This window comes from Bubalus bubalis, chromosome 9, assembly GCF_019923935.1.
Source record: "Bubalus bubalis isolate 160015118507 breed Murrah chromosome 9, NDDB_SH_1, whole genome shotgun sequence".
Taxonomy (NCBI): Eukaryota; Metazoa; Chordata; class Mammalia; order Artiodactyla; family Bovidae; genus Bubalus; species Bubalus bubalis.
This window is the reverse complement of record NC_059165.1, coordinates 47344820-47367755: the sequence shown is the minus strand read 5'-3', so window position 1 is coordinate 47367755 and position 22936 is coordinate 47344820. Positions and strand designations below refer to the sequence as shown.

At 37.6% G+C, this 22936-nt stretch overlaps 1 pseudogene; it reads left to right on the top strand.

Annotated features, from left to right (window-relative positions):
• The first annotated feature begins 17521 nt into the window (after window positions 1–17521).
• Window positions 17522–18353, top strand: LOC102408228 (annotated as a pseudogene).
• The last annotated feature ends 4583 nt before the right edge of the window (window positions 18354–22936 follow it).

Below are 22936 nucleotides of genomic sequence, written 5' to 3'. Positions count from 1 at the left end.
TCAGTGATATTGAAGAGGAAAAGTTAAAATTTATATTAACTTCTTGCTTGTTCTGCTTCTGTAACTCAGCTTGCTCCTTGCAAAGCCTGGATCACGTAAGTCACATAGTCTTGAGAAAATGGAGACTTGCAACAATACTAGAAACTAAAGCTTATCTCACTCACCCTTGCCCTGCTTTTTCAATTGCCCAGCCGCTGTAATCCTGCTTAACCATGCTTGCCTGTATAAAGGTCAGACATTCTCCTGCCTTGTCCTAACCTCTGTTATCCCTAGTTTAAACCAGCCTATTAACCGTTAGCATTGCCCACTATAGTCTGATATCATGCACAGTCTGTAAAACTTTGTAACCCCTTTGTTCAGGGCTCAGAGCTTGGAGTGTTAACACCTCTGGGCCTGCGGGCATAAAAAACCTGAGTTTTCCAACTCTCCAAGTTTGGTGCTTGATTTCTCAACAGTCCAACTTCTGCAACAATATGTCACTTTTTCCTTAGAATTTTTTTTCAAACCTTTCTCCTAGCTCTTCATCTTCACGTAGTAACTCGCGTCTCTTGCATCTCCTGCATTGGTGTGCAGGTTCTTTACCACTAGTGCCACCTGGGAAGCCCCAAGTACTATGTACTGCTGCTGCTACTGCTGCTAAGTCACTTCAGTCGTGTCCAACTCTGTTACAGTTCAGTTCAATTCAGTTGCTCAGTTGTGTCTAACTCATTGAGACCCCATGAACTGCAGAACTCCAGGTTTTCCTGTCCATCACCAATTCCCAGAGCCTCTTCAAACTCATGTCCATCACATCAGTGATGCCATCCGACCATCTCATCCTCTGTCATCTCCTTCTCCTTCCACCTTCAATCTTTCCCAGCATCAGGGTCTTTTCCAACGAGTCAGTTCTTTGCATGAGGTGGCCAAAGTATTGGAGTTTCAGCTTCAACATCAGATCTTCCAATGAATATTCAGGACTGATTTCCTTTAGGATGGACTGGTTGGATCTCCTTGCCGTCCAAGGGACTCTCAAGAGTCTTCTCCAACACCACAGTTCAAAAGCATCATCAATAGAATAAGTCTTTCAATTTATGAATATCCTATATCACTCCATTTTATCCAGGTGTTTTTATGTTATCAACATTTGTAGTGTTCAGTATACAGACACTATTAACATTTTGTTAGATTTATAGTTCTGTATTTCATTATTTTGGAACTCTTACACATTAAAAAAAATTCTGTTTCCAGTTTTTCGTTGTGAATATATAGAAATACAATTGAGTTTTGTGTGTTAATATTGTATTCTATGACCTATGTAAAATCAGTAATTAGTTCTAAGAAGTTGCTGTGGCTTGTTGGGATTTTCTCCCATCATTTTCCTTCTCAGTCTGTATCACTTAATATTTCTTGTTTTAAGCTTACTTTCCTGGCCAAGACTTCCAGTATGATGTTGAATAAGAGGTGAGAGTACATAACCATGCCATGTTCACAGTCTTAGGGGGAAAGCATTCTGTCTTTCACTTTTGTGAAAGTGAAGCATCATAACATCATACATATGACTATGATGTTAGCCATAATCTTTTTTTTTTAATTGAAGTATAGTCACTGTACAATATTATATAAGTTATAGGTGTACAATATAGTGATTCACAACTTTTAATTGTTATACTCTGTTTGCAATTCTTATACTGATTATATTCCCCTTGTTGTACAATATATTTTTGTAGCTTATTATACACTTCTTAACTCCCTACCCTTATATTGTCACTTACCTCTCTCCTCTAGTTTGTTCTTTATATCTTTATATATAGTTTGTTCTTGTGAATCTGCTTCTGTTTTGTTATTTTCTAGATTCTAGTTTTTTGTATTCTTTGGATTTCATGTATAAGTGATGCCATACAGTATTTGTCTTTCTCTGATTTTCTTTTACTTAGCTTAATAAGCTCTAAGTCCATCCATGTTGCTGAAAGTGGCAAACATTCATTCTTTTTTATGCTGAGTAGTATCCCATTGTATCTGTATACCACATCTTTTTTATTCATCCATCTGTTGATACACACAGGTTGTTTCTGTGTCTCGGCTATTGTAAATGAAGTTGCTTTGAACATTGGGGTGCATGTATCTTTTCGAATTAGTGGTTTTGTTTTATTGCTGGGTCATATGGTAGTTCTCTTTTAAGTTCTTTTTGAGAAACCGCCATACTGTTTTCCACAGTGGCTACACCAATTCACAGTTGCACCAACAGTGTATGAGGGTTTCCTTTTCTTCACATCCTCACCAACATTTTTTATCTGTGTTCTTTTCGATAACAGCCATTCTACAAGTGTGAAGTTTTCTTGTTGTGGTTTTGATTTGCTTTTCCCTGATGTTTCGTGATATTGAACAGCTTTTCATGTGCCTGTTGGTCATCTGCTTTTTGTTCGGAAAAACTTCTATTTAGTTCTTCTGCCCATGTTTTGATTGGTTGTTTTTTTTTTTTTTTTTGATATTGAGTTGTATGAGCTATTTAAGTATGTTGGATATTAACTCTATTTCGGTCACAACATTTACAAATGTTTCTCCCTTTCAGTAGGTTGTCTTTTCATTCGTCAATGGTTTTCTTTACTGGGCAAAAGCCTTTAGTTGTAATAAGGTTCCATTTGCTTATTTTGGTTTGTTTTATTTCCTTTGTTTTAGGAGACATATTTAAAAAAGAATATTGCTACTTCTGTCAAAGAGTGTTCTGCCTGTGGTTTCCTCTATGAGTTTTATGGTTTTCAGTCTTACATTAAGTTTTTGACACCATATACAAAAATAAATTAGACTTAAATATAAGACTGGAAGTTGCAGTCTTTATAAAGATATACCCTCTTTCAGTCGAGGAAGTTCCCATCCATTCCTACTTTGCTTATATTAATAGCGTTATCATGAAAAGATGTTGTTTTGTTAAAAAGCTTTTTCTGTGTCCATTTATATTATCCTGTAGCTTTTATTCTTTAGATTCTTAATATACTGGGTTAAATAGATTGATTCTCAAATATTGAACCAACCATGCATTCCTGTGATAAGCCACACTTTGTTGTGTTGTATCATTCTTTACATAGAGTGTTGGATTATATTTGCTAACATTTGGTAAAAAAATTTTCTTTTTAATAGAAACATTGGCTTTTACATTTCACTTCAAGAGCTATCATCTGTTTTTAAATTTTTATTTTATGTGTTTATTAATAAGTTAGTTAATAAAAACAAAATAGGCAGAAATATGATTTCCATAATTTTGAATCGTATAGACCCAGGTATTGTGGAGTTCACTGGGAGGTGATCAATGTCACTGCTGGATTTTGATATTTGGGTAACAGATCTTATACAAGGAGTAGAGAAATGTTGCCTTATTTTAAGTTTTCTAATATATTTGGTAGAATTGATGTTATTTCTTCTTTTAATATTTGGTAGAATTTACCAGAGAAACCATCTGGGCTTGGGAATTTTTTTCTAAAGATTTTTAAGTATGAATTCAATTTCTTTAATGATTATATAACTATTCATGTTATCCATTTCATTTCTCTTGCATTTGTATTTTTTAGCAAGTTGTCAATTTTATTCAAGCTGTTAAACTTAGGTGCATGGAATTTTTTATAATATATGCTTATTTTAATGTCTGCAGAATCTGTACAGGAATCCCCTCTTTCATTCCTACTATGGTAGTTTACCTCTCTGTCTCTCTCTCTTTTCCAGTTTTGTCAGAGGTTTATAAAGTTTAAAGACCTTTCTGAAGAACTAGCTTTTGGTGTCATTGGTTTTTCTCTATTTCATATGCTTTATATTTTATTGACTTCCCTTACCTTCATTATTTCCTTCCTTATATTTGCTGTTATTTCTCTAGTGTCTTAAGATGAAAGTTTGGATTACTTACTTGAGATCATTTTCCTTTTCTAATGGAAACATTAATGCTATACATTTAGCTGCTCACAGTACTTTAGCTGAATTCCACAAATTTTGGAACGTAGTATTCTCATTTTTGTTAAAATCACAATATTTTCTAATTTTCTTTTTTTTGTTGTTTTGTTTTGTTTTGTTTAATTTTATTTTTAAACTTTACATAACTGTATTAGTTTTGCCAAATATCAAAATGAATCCGCCACAGGTATACATGTGTTCCCCATCCTGAACCCTCCTCCCTCCTCCCTCCCCATTCCATCCCTCTGGGTCATCCCAGTGCACCAGCCCCAAGCATCCAGTATCGTGCATCGAACCTGGACTGGAAACTCATTTCATACATGATATTTTACATGTTTCAATGCCATTCTCCCAAATCTTCCCACCCTCTAATTTTCTTGGAGACTCCTTGTTGGATCTGTGGATTATTTATAACTGTTTTGTTTAATTTTCAAGAATTTGGAGATTTTATTACTGTCCTTCTGTAACTTAGTCCTACTTTACTTTTATTATGGGCATAGAAATTGCCGTGAATGATTTCACTTCTTTAAAATTTGCTAAAGTTTGTTTTATAAACAGATATGATGTATCTTGTTGAATATCCTATGTACACTTGGAAAGAATATATATTCTACTGTTGTTGGATCAGTGTTCTAAAATTGTCAATTAGATCCAATTGGTTGATGATATAGTACCGTTATTCTATTACTATATTTTTACTGATTTATTACCTGTTTTATCCATTACTGAGAAAGGACTGTTGAAGTCTCCATCTATAATTGTGCATTTGACTCTATACCATCAATTTTTGCTTCATTTTTAAGCTCTATTATTAGATGTACATGCAATTAAGTTTATTTTTATTCTTTGTTGATGTCTTGATCCTGTTATCATTATTGTTTTTTTCCTTGTTACTTGTCTTTGCTCTGATGTCTCATTTGTCTTATATTAATGTAACCCTATTTTGGTTAATATGTGTATGATATATTTCTTTTTTATTCTTTTGGCTTTTAACCTAATTATGCCATAATATTAGAAGTGATTTTTCTCAGAGATATAGCTGGATAACTTATATACATTCTGAAAATCTTTGATTTTCAATTTCTTTGGTTAGGCCATTTAAATTTAACATAATTATCGACATGTTTGGATTTAGGACTATTATTTTATTATTTTTTTCTATTATCTCTTTTTTTTGGTTTCTTTGTTTTCTCTGGTGTTATTTGAATATTTTTTAAAAATACTCTATCTACTGTGTTTTTAAACTTTAGCTTATTCTATACCTTTGGTAGTGAATTAACTTAGGATTATAAGAAAATAATTAACTTCCTAATAGTAGAATCAGTATTTTACCACTTAAAGTAAAATATTAAAACCATATAGATTTATTTTTCCTACTCCCTTTATGTTGCAGTTTTCTTATGTATTATATATACAGCCATTTAAAACCTCTTTAAACCATAATTTTGATGTTCAGCAGTTCAACATATTATTTAAAAGTACCCTCTGGGTCCATACATATTGTTGCGAATGGTAAGATTTCATTCTTTTTTATGCCTGAGTTATATATAAGTATCTCTCATCTTTGTCCATCCATCTATTAATAGGCATTTATATTGCTTCCATATCTTGACTTATAAATAATATTACAATGAATGTAGGGTGAGTGTATGTATGCTTTTAAACTAATGTTTTTGTTTTCTTTGGAAAAACACCTGAAAGTAGAATTGCTGACCTAGGGGGTATTATGCTAAGTGAAATAAATCAGACAGAGAAAGACAAATATTGTATGATTTCAATTACATGTGGAGTCTGAAAAACAAAACAAAGCAAACAAAGCAAAACAGAAACAAACTCACAGATACACAGACCCAACTAGTGGTCGCCAGAGGAGTGGGGTAGGGTTGGCAAAAGAGGTGAAGAGAATGGCGATACATGTTTTCAGATATAAAATAAACTAATCACGGGGGTGTGATATAGCACAAAGAATGCAGTCAACAGTACTTTTGTATGTTAACAAACGTCTATTAGACTTACTGTGGAAATCTTTTCACGGTGTATTTGATTGTCAAAAACTACATTGTACACCTGAAACTAATACTGTACATCAACTATATTTTGATAAAAAATAAGTGACTGAGGACACAGATGAAAAACCAATAGAAGCATAATATAATTAATTATATTAAGTATATTAATCATATATTTACTTATTGATTATAAGTATAATAATTATATAATAATTATTAATTAATTATATAATAATTATAATAAGTATATTAATCATATATTTACCACATCTGTTGCTCTCTATTCATGCCTGATATTCCAGGTTTCCTTCTTATATCATGTCCCTTGAAGAGATTCCTGTAGCAATTATTTTATTTAGAACAATGGTTTATTAAAAATTTTGTTTCATCTGAGAATCTCTTTGTTTTCATTCATGGAAGATATTTTTTTCTGAATACAGAATTCTGGTTTTGCAGTCATTTTCTTTTAGCACTTGAAATATATTGTTCTATTATTCTTCTTGGCTCCATGGTTTCTAATGAGAAACATGCAGCTATTTGAACTTCAGTTCATCTATAAGTAATGCATAATTTTACTCCACTTTCCATATTTTTCTTTGTGTTTAGTTTGTAGTGTTTGATTGTGATTTGTCCTGGGATGGATTTCTTCATGTTTATCCTGTTTTGTATATTCTGAGATTATTGAATTTGTAGGTTTATAAGTTTTCCTTCAAATTTAGGAACTTTTCGGTCATTATGTCTCCAAATATTTTTATTATGCTGTACTTTTTTCATCTTACTCTGGTTCTTTGACATGAATATTTGACTCTTTGGCATTGCTCCACAAGTAACTGAGGCTGTCTTAACTATTTCCCAGACATTTTCCTCTGTTTTTCACATTAGCTCATTTTTATTGAGCTTTACATTTTAAAACTATTCCCTCTGTCATCTTCATCCTGAGATTTGCCCATTTAGTGAATTTAATGATACTTTAGTCATTCTCTTTTTCATTTCTATTTTGTTCTCCTTTACATCTTCTATTTCTTTTTTTAAACTTTTAAAGCTTCCAGTCATTTCAAGAGTGTTCACAATTACTTGGAGTTACTTTAAAGTCTGTCAGACAATTACAATATCTGGGTCATCTGGGATTGGTATTTCTTAATTGTCTTTTTCCACATGAAGTGAGGTTCTCCTGATTATTTAAATACCATGTAATTTTGCCTTGTATTCTAGACTTCTTAAATTTTATTTTATGAATATAGTTCTTATTTAAACCCTTCAAAGAATTTCATCACTTTTGTTGTAGCATGTATTCAGTCTGCTTGGGTTTAGGCCACAAGTCTTGAGCAGTTATATATGGACAGTCATCTCAGTGCCATCACTTCGTGGCAAATGGATGGGGAAACAGTGGAAACAGTGGCTGACTTTATTTTTTGGGGCTCCAAAATCACTGCATATTGTGAGTGCAGCCATGAAATTAAAAGATGCTTGCTCCTTGGAAGAAAAGTTATGACCAACCTAGACCGCATATTAAAAAAGCAGAGATATTACTTTACCAATAAAGGTCTGTCTAGTCAAAGCTGTGGTTTTTCCAGTAGCCATGTATAGATGTGAGAGTTGGATTATAAAGAAAGCTGAGTGCCAAAGAATTGATGCTTTTGAACTGTGGTGTTGGAGAAGACTCTTGAGAGTCCCTTGGACTGCAAGGAGATCCAACCAGTCCATTCTAAAGGAAATCAATCGTAAATATTCATTGGAAGGACTGATGCTGAAGCTGAAGCGCCAATATTTTGGCCACCTGATGCAAAAAAATCAACTCATTGGAAAAGACCCTGATGCTGGGAAAGATTGAAGGCAGGAGGAGAAGGGGACAACAGAGGCTGAGATGGTTGGATGGCATCACTGACTCAGTAGACATGAGTTTGAGTGAACTCTGGGAGTTGATGATGGACAGGGAGGCCTGTCGTGCTGCGGTTCATGGGGTTGCAAAGAGTTGGACATGACTGAGCAACTGAACTGAATCTCAGTGTCAGTTCTGTGGTCAAAGCCTCTGCAGTGTTACTTGGACCTGTCCTTCATGTGTGCCACCTAGTGGGGAATTTATTTTTATTGGAAGGTAATTGCTTTACAATGTTGTGTTGGTTTCTGCTGTACAATGAAGTAAATCAGCCATAGGTACACATATATTCCCTCCCTCTTGGACCTCCCTCCCATCCCATCCCCTCCCCTCATCCCCCCCACCTCTAGGTCATCACAGAGCACTGAGCTGAGCTTCCTGTGCTTTATAGCAGCTTCCTAGTAGGGCATTTGTCCCACTATAATTTAGTTCTCAAAGTCTTTGCTGTCTAGAGTCAGATCCATACATGTTCAATCTAGTTTAAGTCTAGCAGTTCATAAACACCCATATTATGAAGACTCTTTCTGAGCTTTTTCCTCTCTACAACCTCCCCAGTACTTTTTGTTTTCCTGGGGTTTTCTTCTCAATCTGGCCAGAAAGCTGAGACTAGTTCTTCTATTCTACCATGCAATTCTGGCAAAAGCATCACTGTTTAGGACCAGGCAGTGGAAGGATAGAGGGGAAAAAAATCACTCACTCTTAGGACCACAGTTCCTTTAACCAGAGAGGACAATAGTCTTCCCTTGGAGTTTTGGGTCCTGTGGCTCCTCTTATTGTCACTGCTGCCAATTGCTATGAGATTGTTGGGGGGCCAGGACAAAAGAGAACAGAGAATTGAAAAAACAGTAGGTTTCTACTCTCCTTTCCCACTCCTTAAGTCACTCCTAGAGGTTTTCTCTGGGATCTCTCTTGATCCAATTAGTTCCCACTTCCCAATTTTGAGCCATATTGAATTTAGATATGGGGATGATGCAGGAGGAAAATGAGTGTGGCAGTTTTACTTCCAGTTGGGTGGTACTGGAAATCGTGCTCTCCTTCCTCAGTCTGTCTGCCACTTTGACTTGTTAGAATCTTCAGTAACCACTGCATGAAACAAAGAAAACTGCTCACCAAGGGTTGAGGAGGGGGGTAAGTGAAGAGATGTTCAGTTGATGTAAAATTTCAGTTATTCAAGATGAGTAAGTTCTAGAGACCTGCTGTACAACATAATTAGCAATACTGTGCTGTCCACTTAAATTTTGGTAAAAGGGTAGATCTCATGTGAAGTGTTCCAAAAAAGAAGGTGGGGCACAAACTTTAGGGGTAATGGATATGTCCATTACTTTGATTGTGGAAATGGTTTCATAGGTGTATGCTTATATGCAAACTCATTTAATTATGGGATTAAACATGTGCAGTGTTTTTGCATATCAATTATACCTCATTGCGTGCGTGTGCCCTCAGTTGTGTTTGACTCTTTGCACCCGCATGGGCTATAGCCCACCAGGCTCCTCTGTCCATGAAATTTTCCAGGCAAGAATACTGGAGTGGATTTCCATTTCACTATCCAGGGGATCTTCCTGACCCAGGGATTGAACCCATGTCTTTTGTGTCTACTGCTTTGGCAGGCAGGTTCTTTACCAGCTGAGCCACCAGTTAAGAAATAACTGCTGCATGCATTTGCCCAGATTTTTTAGCCACATTTAGTAGAAGAGATAAAGTAGTGTGTGATTACTTTCTTACACAGAACCAGAGACTCCTAACAGCCATATGATCTTTTGTTTGCTGAGGGCCATGTGGTATATTTTTGAAACCTCATGGGCTTGTATGTATGAATCAGTTTCATCACTGGTGGAGAGTCTTTATGATAATAGGATACAGTTTCTTACCAGAGTTGTGTAACCAGCAATGCTTAGGAGGATGTCTATATTATTTGCTGTTACTCAGAAACTACTTGTTGAATCAGTTATTACAGAAAATCAATTAACTTCCCCTCTGAATCATTTCCATTAAGCCAGTCTAGGGGAAATCCAGATGATTTGAATGCAGTTATGAATAAAATGCAATAGTCATTGTGCATTCATCTTTTTTACCAGAAAATCAAGAACAAGACCTGCACCTAAGTTAAATCCTCTTCTAGGAAAGAGAGTGAGTGAGGAAGGGAAAGAGAGAGAGAATTAAAGGACCTACATAACCAATTGTTAGAAGATACTTAATGTCACTAAAAATAATGTCTAAAATTGATTTCCTAAGGAGAAACTGCTAAAATACGTACAGAGGGCCCTTCTGTCATTAGAGTTACATTAAATTTTTGACATCATGATTTGACTATTACACAATTTTCATTGGTAAATCAAGCTATGACCAACCTAGACAGCATATTAAAAAGCAGAGACATTACTTAATCAACAAAGGTCCGTCTAGTCAAAGCTATGGTTTTTTCCAGGAGTCTTTTATGGATATGAGAGTTGGACTATATATGAAAGCTGAGTGCTGAAGAATTGATGCTTTTGAACTGTGGTGTTGGAGAAGACTCTTGAGAGTCCCTTGGACTGCAAGGAGATCCAACCAGTCCATCCTAGAAGAGATCAGTCCTGAATATTCATTGGAAGAACTGATTCTGAAGCTGAAACTCCAAAACTTTGGCTACCTGATGAGAAGAACCGACTCATTGGAAAAGACCCTGATGCTGGGAAAGATTGAAGGCAGGAGGAGAAGGGGATCACAGGATGAGACAATTGGATAGCATCACCGACATGATGGACATGAGTTTGAGTAGGCCCAGGGAGTTGGTGATTGACAGAAAAGCCTGGTGTGCTGCAGTCCATGGGGTCACAAAGAGTCAGACATGACTGAGCGACTGAACTGAATAATTAATTGATAGATCAAGTAACTTCAGAACCACCTTTATTAATTTGATAGAATTTACTAGACAAATATCAAACTCCTGCAGTATGAAAATTTCTTGATAATGTGATGGGATGAAAAAAGTGAGTGAAATAATTACTTTTCTCCAAGATAGAGGTTGACAGACTTTCTTAAAAGGGCCATATACTTAATGTTTTTGACTTTTCAGGCAGTAAGGTCTCTTTCACAGCCACTAACTTAGTCTGGTAACAATGCTGCTTACAGAAGTCTTCCTGGAAAAGCTAATGGCTGAGATAAGTTCTGAAGTGAAAGTAAAGTTAGGTGAAGAATTATCATAGAGAAAAGGGCAGAGTTAAAGTACATTTCATTAAAAGGAGATAACATGAGCAGAGTTATGGAGCTATGTGTAAAGAATTACCCATAGATTTGGATTTTTCTGAAGCTTTAAAGAAAAGGCCAAGAATGAGTTGTTTTAAGCAGGTGTGGAGCTCAAGGGAGAGATGAAGTTGGAAAAGTTGGTCACTTGGTATCCAGCAAAGCATGTTAGGCAAAGCTTCAATGTGTTCAGGTTTTCATTTTATAAAAATACCTCTGGGACCATGTAGAAGAATGGTTAGGGAAAAAAAAGAAAAACAGCACAAGAGATAATCACATTATTAGGAGGCTATTCAAAAGAGGATTGATATAAAAAAAATAGAGTAGCCATGAAAGACATTAGAGGTACAAAAATCAGATTCAAGAAACATTTATAAGACAAAATCATTATGATTTCTAATGACTGATTAGAAGAATAATTATGCTGTATATAAAGATGAGAGAATGAGGAGAGTAAGGGACGAATCTTAGATTTACAACTTTGTGGTACCACCATATGACATCTAGAATATTTATAGGAAAAAAAAAACAATTTGCATGGGGGAGAATGTGAATTTAGATAAGCTGTGTTTCAGGCAGGTGAAGGTTTATCAAACTGGTTGAATATACATAAATAAAAGGTTAAAAAGGAAGCATGATATAAAGAGGAAGCAGTTTCTGGAGGGAAACACTGAGGAATTCTCCAGTAAATTTAATTTCTCCAGTGATGTTGGCCTACTTGATCTGAGAAGCAGAGAGAGCACTATAGAACTGATCCAAAATTATGAGCTTTCTAAATGTGTGTGGAACTCAAGTGAGATGGAAGACAGGGGGAGAAAGCAAGAAGTGTGCTGAGCACATCATCATTTCCCTGCTATCGCTGGATTTTTTTTTTTTTTTTCATGACTGAGTATCTTACTTACAACAATGCTGGATTTTATGCTGTGACTTCCAATAGCCTTCAGATGATTCTTTCCTTTTCCTCTCTTTGTGATTTTAAGGTAAAACAGAACACCTGTATCTGATGGTAAACATTTTCCATCTTTAGTGAACAATGATTGACAAATATAATTGTACATATTCAAAGTATACAGTGTGATGATTTTATATACATTGTGGAATAATCACCAAGATCAAGATAATTAATAAATTCATCACCTCACATAGTTAACTCTGTGTGTGTATGTGTGTGTGTTAAAAATGCTTAAAATCTACTTTTAGCAACTTTCATTATAAACTGCTATATTAACTATATTCAAGATGCTGTACATTAGGTACTCAGAAATTATTCTCATAATTTAAGGTTTGTACCCTTTGATCTGCATCCCCACATTTCTTCCTCTACTTCAGTCCTTGGCAACCACAAAGGTATTTTCTGTTTCTATGAAATTGGCTTTTTTTTTTTTCTTTTCTTTCTCTTTCTGTCTCTCTCTCTCTCTTTTTTTTTTTTTTTACAGTTTCCACATGTATGTGATACTTTTTGATTCCACATGTAAGTGATATTATAAGGCATTAGCCTTTCTTTGAGTGGCGTATTTTACTTAGCATAATGTATGCCAGGTCCATCCATGTTGTTGCAAATGACAAAATTTCTGTTTTTATGGCTGAATAATATTCTACTACATATATATGATATATGCAATATAAGACATAAGATATAGGATATATATACAGAAAGATATAGGATATATATAGAGAGAAATCGTGTATTATATGCAGGTGTTCCTCCACTTAAAGTCGGTTTATATTCTGATAAACCCATCATCAGGTTCGATGCATGATACTGGATGCTTGGGGCTGGTGCACTGGGACGACCCAGAGGGATGGTATGGGGAGGGAGGAAGGAGGAGGGTTCAGGATGGGGAACACATGTATACCTGTGGCGGATTCATTTTGATATTTGGCAAAACTAATACAATTATGTAAAGTTTAAAAATAAAATAAAATTAAAAAAATAAATAAATAAAAAAACACCCAGCAGTCTTCAAAATAAAGTACTATTAGATAAAAATAAATAAATAAAATAAAATAAAATGAAATAAAATAAAATGAAACTTATAGAAAAAAAAAAGAAAGTACCATAAGTAAAAATATGTTTGTTACAACTAACCTATCAAACATCACAGCTTAACCTAGCCTACATTAACTGTGCTCAGAACACTTACATTAACCTACAGCTGGGCAAAATCACCTAACACAAAGTCTCTTCTATAGTAAAGTGTTGAATATCTTATGTAGTTTGTTGAACACTATAATGAAAATGAAAAACAGAATGCTTGTGAGAGTACAAAACCACTGTAAATATGAGGAGGGTGTTTACTCTCCATGGCTGGCTCGCTGCCACTGCCCAGTATCACAAGAACGTGTGCATGCCAAGTAGCTTCAGTCATGTCTGTCTCTTTGCAGTCCCATGGACAGTAGCCTCCTCTGTCTAAGGGATTCTCTAGGCAAGAATACCAGAGTGGGCTGCGTGCCTTCCTCCAGGGGATCTTCCCAACCCAGGAATGAACCTACTTCTTTTCAAGTCTCCTGCATCAGCAGGTGGGTTCTCTACCACTAGAGGCACCCTACAGTATATTACTAGCCCAGGAAAAGGTTAAAATTCAAAATTTGAAGTATGTTTCCAGTGAATACATATTACTTTCACAGCATTGTAAAACTGAAAAATATAAGCTAAACCATTATAAGTTGGGGACTGTCTGTATACATCTCACGTCTTTCTTATCTATTCATCTTTTAGTGGACATTTAGGTTGCTTTAGTGTCTTAGCTATTAGGAATAATGCTGCAATGAACATGGGTGTGCAGATATCTCTCCAAGATACTGATTTCGATTCCTTTAGATATATGGTGGTGGTTTAGTTGCTAAGTCATGTGCAACTCTTATGAACCCATGGACTGTAGCCTGTGAGGCTCCTTTGTCCATGGAGTTCTCCAGGAAAGAATTCTCTAGGTGGGTTGCCATTTCCTTCTCCAGGGGATCTTCCTGACCCAGTAATCGAACCTGGGTCTCCTGCATTGCAGGCAGATTATTTACCAACTGAGCTATGAGGGAAGCCCAATATATACCAAGGAGCAAGACTGATGGATCATATGGTAGTTCTTTAAGTTTTTGAGGAGTAGCCATACTGTTTTCCAGAATGGTTGTACCAATTTACATTACCACCAACAGTATGTAAGATCCTCTTTTCCCTACATCCTCACCAATATTTGTTATGTCTTGTCTGTTTGATAAATAGCTGGCTTCCCTGGTGGTTTAGATGGTAAAGAATCTGCCTGCAGTGTGGGAGACCTGGGTTTGATCCCTGGGTCAGGACGATCCCTTGGAGAAGGGAATGGCAACCCACTCCAGTATTCTTGCCTGGAGAATCCCATTGACAGAGGAGCCTGGTGGGCTACACCCTTTTGGGTCACAAAGAGTCAGACCCAACTGAATGACTAACACTTTCATTTTCACTTTATATCTTAACAGGTGTGAAGTGATATATTATGATGCTTTTGAGTTACATTTCACTGATGATTTGTGATGCTGAGCCCCCTTTTATATATCTATTGCCCATTTGAATGCCTTTGGAAAAATGTCTGTTTGGGTCCTTTGCCCATTTTTTGTTTGTTTTTGCTATTGAGTTGTATGAGTTCTTTATATATTTTGGCCATTAAACCCTTTTAAATGTATATTTTGCAAGTATCATATCCCCTTCTGTAGGTTGTCTTTTGATTTATTGTTTACTTTGCTCTGCAGAAACTTTTTAGTTTGATACACTCTCACTCACTCATTTTAATAGTTGCCTATGCTTTTGGTGTGTTATCCAAGAAATCATTGCCAAGGAAACTTTTTTTTTTTTTTCTGTTTTCTTCTAGAATTTTTATGGTTCTAGGTCTTACATTTAAGTCTTTGATCCATTTAGGGTTAAGTTTTGTGAGTAGTATAAAGTAAGTGTCCAGTTTTGTTTCTTTGCATGTGACTATCAAGTTTCTCAACAGCATTTTATTGAAGAAAGTTATCCCTTTCTTATTGGATGTTCTTGGCACCACTGTCCAAAATGAACTGACCATATATGCATGGATTTATGTCTGGGCTCTCTGTTCTGACCCAATGACCTATTTGTCTGTTTTTATGCCAGAACCATATTGTTTTGATTACTACAGCTTTGTAATATAGCTTAAAATCCGGAAGTGTCTACATTTAAAAATGTAGCATCACAAATAATAGTATGGTAGTATACTAATTTGAGAGCAGATGTCAAGAAAGTAAACTTGAGCAAGTATTTTCAATGTAGACTTTCTCAAGTTCTTTTATTGCCATCTGCTTGAAAATTACAGTGGTACCTCAGCACATAAATACAGGGATTGGCACTTCCCTGGTGGCTCAACCAGTAAAGACTTTGTCTGCAATGCAGGTGGGGGCCCCGGTTTAATCCCTGGGTTGGGAAGATTCCTGGAGAAGGGATGGCTACCCACTCCAGTATTCTTGCCTGGAGAATTCCATGGACAGAGAAGCCTGGTGGGTTACAGGCCATGGGGTCTCAAAGAGTCAGACGTGACCAAGTGACTGATACACACACACACAGAGGGATCAGGAACGTGCCCTCTAGTGTTGGGAGACAGAAAACTTGCACAATAATAAACAGTGGTCCTGGCAAGACAAATAACATGCTCTTTTCTTGATATACACAAAATAAAACAGAGCAAACCTAAAGGAAAACCAAACTCCTGATTCAGTTATACCCCTGTCCTGCACTTTGTTAACTTGCTCAGTTCTTCCTACTTTGTCATCTCTAATTCCTAATCCAGAAGACCAATATATCTGGAATAAATAGAAATCTTTTCAGTTCATTGTACTTTACCTTGAGGTAGAGCTTGATTTCCAGATGTCATAGGAACTGTTTCTACTCAGCAAATACATTTCATTCATAGGAATCCATGCTGCTGCTGCTGCTGCTGCTAAGTTGCTTCGGTCGTGTCCGACTCTGTGCGACCCCATAGATGGCCTCCCACCAGGCTCCCCCATCCCTGGGATTCTCCAGGCAAGAACACTGGAGTGGGTTGCCATTTCCTTCTCCAATGCATGAAAGTGAAAGTGAAGTCGCTCAGTCATGTCCGACTCTTTGCGACCCCATGGACTGCAGCCTACCAGGCTCCTCCGTCCATGGGATTTTCCAGGCAAGAGTACTGGAGTGGGGTGCCATCGCCTTAATCACAAATTATCACGCTGAAAAACCCATGGACAGATATGAAAAAGATCAACGGTCCTCCCCTATCCAATGTTATCTGCTTTTTATGCTTTAGAGACATAAATTCATTTTGGCTTTCATGAAGTTATGGAGTTCATGGACTTAACAGTTGTTTGCCTAGAGTCATCCTAATGGATGTGTGAGTTTTCAAGTTGTTGAATCTGGATTCAAATGTCAGCTCTTGCACTTAACTATGATTAATGTCTAAACTGAGAAATTTAGATGTTTAAGCTCACTTTCCTTTTTCATATATATATATGGGTAATTTAACATAAATTAAAATTTATAGAATTTTTGTCAAGATTCAAACAAAATTTTGCAGGTGTTATTAGCTTTTTTCAGAAAAGAAAAAACGAAAGGTACATAAAGTTAAGTATGCTATACAATCATGTTCTTTAATAACACATAGCATATTTGTACTCTGAAGATTTTAGTGTCATATGTTCTTTTGATCTCCTTTCTGTATGGGAAAACAAAACTTAGATGTAATTCATGTGTGCTATGTGTGTGTTAGTCCCTCAGTTGTGTCTCACTCTTTGTAATCCCATGGACTGTAGCCCACCAGCCTCCTCTGTCCATGGGATTTTCTAGGCAAGAATACTGGAGGGGGCTGCATTTCCTCCTCCAGGGAATCTTCCCATCCCAGGGACTGAACCCTGATCTCCTGCATTGCAGGCAGATTCTTTACCACTTGAGCCCCCTCTTAACTGTTGAGTTAGGTCAACAGAATTGGAATGAGATGAGGTTGGCATATTTCCTTCCCTATAGGAATTTTTGTTCAGATAAATACCATATTCCCTCTGAATTGAAAGGTTTGCACACATGCTAATGTGTATGTGCACACATACTTAGCAGAGATAGCCAATCTAGCAAGAAGCCAGAGGCAATCCCAAGATTCTAGTCAGTGCCACTTCTAAATTCAGTTGCTCTGAGCTGACTGAAATCCATCTTTCTTCATATCCGAGGCAGGGTCTCTGCAGAGACATGGTAGTTCTGAGTCTGTGGCCTCATCTGGTACAAAACTGTGCTCTAATGAAAGGCCTGGAGCCAGAGACCTCACTTCCTTTCCCCAGAGTCTTCACAGATGGCAGAGAGGATTTCTGTTTCACAAAGCAAAAGGGCATGCTATCACAACTACAGTGTCTGCTTCTTGATTCAATAAAGCAAATTCAAAAGCAAATGCAAAACCTAACGTCCCTCGCTGCTGGCATTGTCACAGTGACTGTGTATTTTCAACATGGTTGTGTCTGCTTTGTGACTGTGTTTAACTCACTGCAGGATCAGACTCTTGCATGCATGGGAGTGATGCTGCAGAAACCCTTGTCCTTTCCTTTTATGTACTATACAGGGATGATCATTAGAATTCCATAGGTTCACCTTCTTTTATAATTGAGGAATCTGAGTCCCAGCAGATTAATAACTTTCCTAAATTTATACATAAGCTGGTGGAGGTATCCTACAATGGCAGCCACAAGAGATCTGTATGCTGCTGCCCAGGCAAAGTCTCTGCATTACAAACGTGCTATCTGGAGGGCCTGCTATGGTGTGCTCTGTTCGTCATGGAGAGTGGGGCCAGAGACTCGGAGGTCACGGTGATTGGGAAATTCTGTGGACAGAAGGTTAAATCCATGAAGACTGTGGATGGCCTAATGATCCACAGTGGGGACCTTGTTAACTGCTGTGTTGATGTCATCATGTACCATGTCATGCTAAGACAGGGTGCATTGGGCATCAAGTGAAGATCATGCTGTCCTGAGACCTAACTGGTAAGACTGGCCTTAAAGAAGGCCCTGCCTGACCATGTGAGCATTGTGGACCCAGAATTGAGACACTGCCAACCACCTCTGTCTCAGAACAGAAGGATAGGAAGCCAGAGTTGCCTGCTCCGCCCCAGCAGTATGCCTGGCATAACAGGGTCTCCTTGACAGCTGGATCTGGAGAGTCTGCATGTTGGTCTATAAAGACCTTTAGTAAAATCTGTTCAAAAAATGAAAAAAAATCTAGATCTTACACAAGAGTCTCAGGTTGTATTTTCCATTTACTCACCTCTAATCATCACTTATTTTACTCTGAAGCAGTATTTGTTTCAGACCAGAGTTTCTCCAAGTATGATCCCTGAGAAATTTGCATTAGAATCTTCTTGTGTGCCAATTAGAATGCAGATTCTTGGACCCTGCTCCAGGACTACTATTTTCATGCCCTGAAATTGGAGAATTTTGCATTTTCAACATGTACCTGAGGTGACTCCTATGAAATACAGTGTTTTTACTTTTTATTTTGAAATAATGTTAGACTTATAGAAGAGTTCCAAAGATAGTACAGAAAGTTCTCATGAATATTTCATCCAGCTTTTAATGTTAACATTTTACTTAATAATACAGTATACCTATCCAAAAATCATATCATTGGACCCTTATTCCTACCAACCATGAACTTTATTCATATTTCACCATTTCTTTTCATTAATTATCTTTTTGTTGTTCTGAGATCCAATTTAGGGTCCCACATTGTTTTTAGTTGTTATATATACACCAAATTTTGGGTTCCCCAGGTGACTCAGTGGTAAAAAATCTGCCTGCACTGCAGGGGACCCAGCTTCAATTCCTGGATTGGGAAGATCCCCTGGAGAAGGAAATGGCAACCTACTCCTGTATTCAGGCCTGGGAAATCCCATGGACACAGGAGCCTGGCAGGCTACAGTCCAGGGGGTCTCAATGAGTCGGACATGACTTAGTGACTAAACAGTAACAGATACAGTGGCTGAATTCTGGCTCTGAAGGCAGCCAAAGGCCCAATTCAAGTACTGATATGCTGCTGCTGCTAAGTCGCTTCAGTCATGTCCGACTCTGTGCGACCCCAGAGATGGCAGCCCACGAGGCGCCCCCCCCCCCCCCCCGCCCCCCACATCCTTGGGAGTCTCCAGGCAAGAACACTGGAGTGGGTTGCCATTTCCTTCTCCAATGCATGAAAGTGAAAAGTGAAAGTGAAGTCACTCAGTCGTGTCCGACTCTTAGCGACCCCGTGAACTGCAGCCTACCAGGCTCCTCCGTCCATGGGATTTTCCAGGCAAGAATACTGGAGTGGGGTGCCATCGCCTTCTCCGAAGTACTGATATAAGTATATTTAAATTCAAGCTACAATGACAGTATTCTTAATAATTTGGTGCAGAGATTCAATAACCCAGAAATAGAACTGAGGGAGACATAAAAGACCATTCAGCCTCTGATTTTATGGATAGAGTTTCCAGAGGAGACGTGTGAGCAAGCTGATGGAAATATTGGAACTAGAGTCCATTTCACCTGGCCCTGGATTTCCTTGTAATTTCTTTAAGCACTTGCCTGATATTATAGCTTTTCCCCTTTATTCTCAAAGTGAGGATCATGAAAAGTTTTTTAAAAAGTCTATCTGTGATTTCATATGGTTTTCCACTTATCCATGAGAGGAACATGAGAAATCTATTTTCCCCCAATTTGATGATCAGGGAACATATTCAAAGAGGAAAAACTAAGGTCCTCAAGGTTCCAAGGCAAGCATACTGCTGAGCTCTATCCATACCTCTACAAGCTGATCCTGAATTAGTGCCTTTATGCAGTATGCCACACACCTCCTCTGGCCCTGAATTTATACACTCTGTGCTGAAGTGAATATTTTGTGTATTCAACTAGAACATTTGGAGGAATGAGTATTTATTAATAAATTCAAACAGGGGACCCAAATGGGGAAACGTCATGAACCTGGCTTATTTAGCAATTATAAATGGGAGACATGACTGTGGGAAGGGAGCTGACATAAATCATCATGGATATCTGTTCCCGGTGGAAAAGACTAGATAATTCTAAGGTTTTTTTTTTTGTTTGTTTGTTTGTTTTTAATTTAGGTACCTCTTTCTTTGTCTGTCCTGAGAATGAAATGAATGACTCCTATAACTCCTGTCATTGCTCACAACTTGGCATGTTTCTGGAAAAAAATTGTTTATGGGGGAAATCAGAATAATTTAAGACCCCATCACACACATAGCTACCGACAAAGTTGCATACAGGAGAGATAGAATTCTATTCCATTTTTTACCACTAAAACTAGTTTTGTGCCTATACACAAGTAATTGCTTTTTTTTTTTTTTTTTTTGATGCTGTGCCACAGCCCAAATGTAAATGAGAGGATGAGAACTGATCCATCATGAGGGATTACCATGGGAAGGAGTTGGTAGGTTAAGCCTACCTGTTGTGTGTGGATAGATGAGGGTATATTCACATGAAAGGCTATCACCCTTTGCCTGTGTTGGCCATGATTCCCAATGTCTTGCTCCAACTCTGTTTCCTCTGAATTGGATGCAATCTCATGCATGCCTTTGTTTTTATTGATTCCTTTAAAGTCATAACTAAGGGAGAAATATTCTCCTGCTCTCCATCCAACTGTGGCTGTGCTCTAGGGTCTTGGCTGAATTCTTATACTTCTTAAATTTCCAGGACTGAAGTGTTTCTCAGCAAGTAGAATGAAGAGGCTTTCTCTTCTGTGAGGTTTTAGATCACAGACATTTGGCAGAGTGGGTAGTCTCTTTGGCAGAGCCATATGAAGCATTCATCTATCAAATCTAGAGACCCAAGTGTGGGAGGCAACCTTGGTGAATTAGGAGATAAGTGAAGTGCGACTTTCGTGTCCAGCCTTTAAGTAAGAAACATAGGCTTAAGGGGTTGTCCTGCCAATAGGATTTGCCTTCTAACAGTGGAACTTAGAAGATCCATCAGCCCAGAAAAATATATCCTTAAAAGTAAAACTTCTGAAGGGTGTCTGGGATTGTGAAATATATTGTTAACCTGGACATACCCCCAAAGCTAACACAATGGGCATTTATTTTGCACTATATAGTTAAAATTAGCCCCAGGAGTTATTTTGGTAATTTTACTTAGATTTGAAATACATGATGGACACAAATTGGCTTTTTTTCTCCTATATTACTTCCTTTTCATCCCAGGACCATAGTTACAGATAGTGGTGACACCATAATTTCCCTATGGGAGAGTCTTAAATGGCCTAGTAAGCTTGTCTTGATATTGACACGTTGTTTGACTTTAATATACTCACTTGAGGTAGCTAGAGTAGAGAGTCACCTTGCCAAGAATGGAGACAACTATATATATTACTTGCTTTGACTTTTCTCTAATTTGATGAGGACATTGAATTCAAAGATGGGGGTCAGGTAGTAATTGTTCCAAGGTCACAGAAGGGTTGGGTTTGAAAACTAGGTCTCAATTTCTGAGGAAAGCAAATCCTTTCACATATAGCAATTACTTAACCTTATAGCTTCAGTAGGAGAGAATCTCTGCTTTCTAAGGTGAGTACCCTTTCTCCAAGGCCAGCTAAATACCAAGTGCATTGTGGTCCTACTGATTCTACAGAACACTTTGTGCAGTTCTCTAAGGTGTGCGAAAAGCTTTTATTTGTGGATCAGATTTGAACTGCTTAGCCTCCAGTATGTTACAGGTGTTCTAAATGAAAGGGTAATTTCTGTTTAGATGCACAAGTATTTTGTGAGTCATAGAGAAGACAAAAAGAAAGGCAATAGAAGAAGATTCTGTCCTTGAATTATATAATTTCAAGGTGTTATGTAAAAGGAAAGTTTAGTAGAACTAGTGGATCAATGAAGACTAATAAGGCAGCCAGGTCTCATCTCAGAGGAGTTAGGCTCTCAAGTCAGTATGTGAGGCAAAAGTAGTCTCGTTAAAACCACCCTTGAAAATACCTATGCAGGTGGCACAAAACCTGAGAAGTCCAACCAGGACTTCTTCCAGTTTTTCCTCCAGAGAGAAGAGGTGCTTATTTTCCAGTGTCACTTCCAGTGAGAGAACCTCTTTATTTGCATGAATACGAAGTATTTTCAGGGTTGTGCTATATGGAAGAAAGTGCAGTATGTCTTTAAAGATGAATCACATACAACTGTATAAGATGCTCACTCAGGAGGGAAGGTGCAGTTAGGTGAGGAGGGGACCTTCTGAGGAACAGTCACTTTAAGTCCCCACTGAGGGGAATGGTATGTGGAATCACACTCTCCTGTTCTCTCTCTCATCTTTTCACTTATTGTTCTTTCCCACTGCCCAAGAATGAGTCTAATTGAATATTCCTAAATGCATGTCAGATAGTTCAGTTCAGTTCAGTTGCTCACTTGTGTCTGACTCTTTGCGACCCTATGAACCACAGCACACCAGGCCTCCCTGTCCATCACCAACTGCTGGAGTCCACCCAAACCCATGTCCATTGAGTCGGTGATGCCATCCAACCATCTCATTTTCTGTCATCCCCTTCTCCTCCCACCCTCAATCTTTCCCAGCATCAGGGTCTTTTCCAATGAGTCAGATCTTCGCATCAGGTGGCCAAAGTATTGGAGTTTCAGCTTCCACATCAGTCCTTCCAATGAACACCCAGGACTGATCTCCTTTAGGATGGATGGGTTGGAGCTCCTTGCAGTCTAAGGGACTCTCAAGAGTCTTCTCCAACACCACAGTTCAAAAGCATCAATTCTTCGGTGCTCAGCTTTCTTTATAGTCCAACTCTCATATCCATACATGACCACTGGAAAAACCATAGCCTTGACTAGATGGACCTTTGTTGACAAAGTAATATCTCTGCTTTTTAATATGCTATCTAGCTTGGTCATAACTTTCCTTCCAAGGAGTAAGCGTCTTTTAATTTCATGGCTGCAGTCAC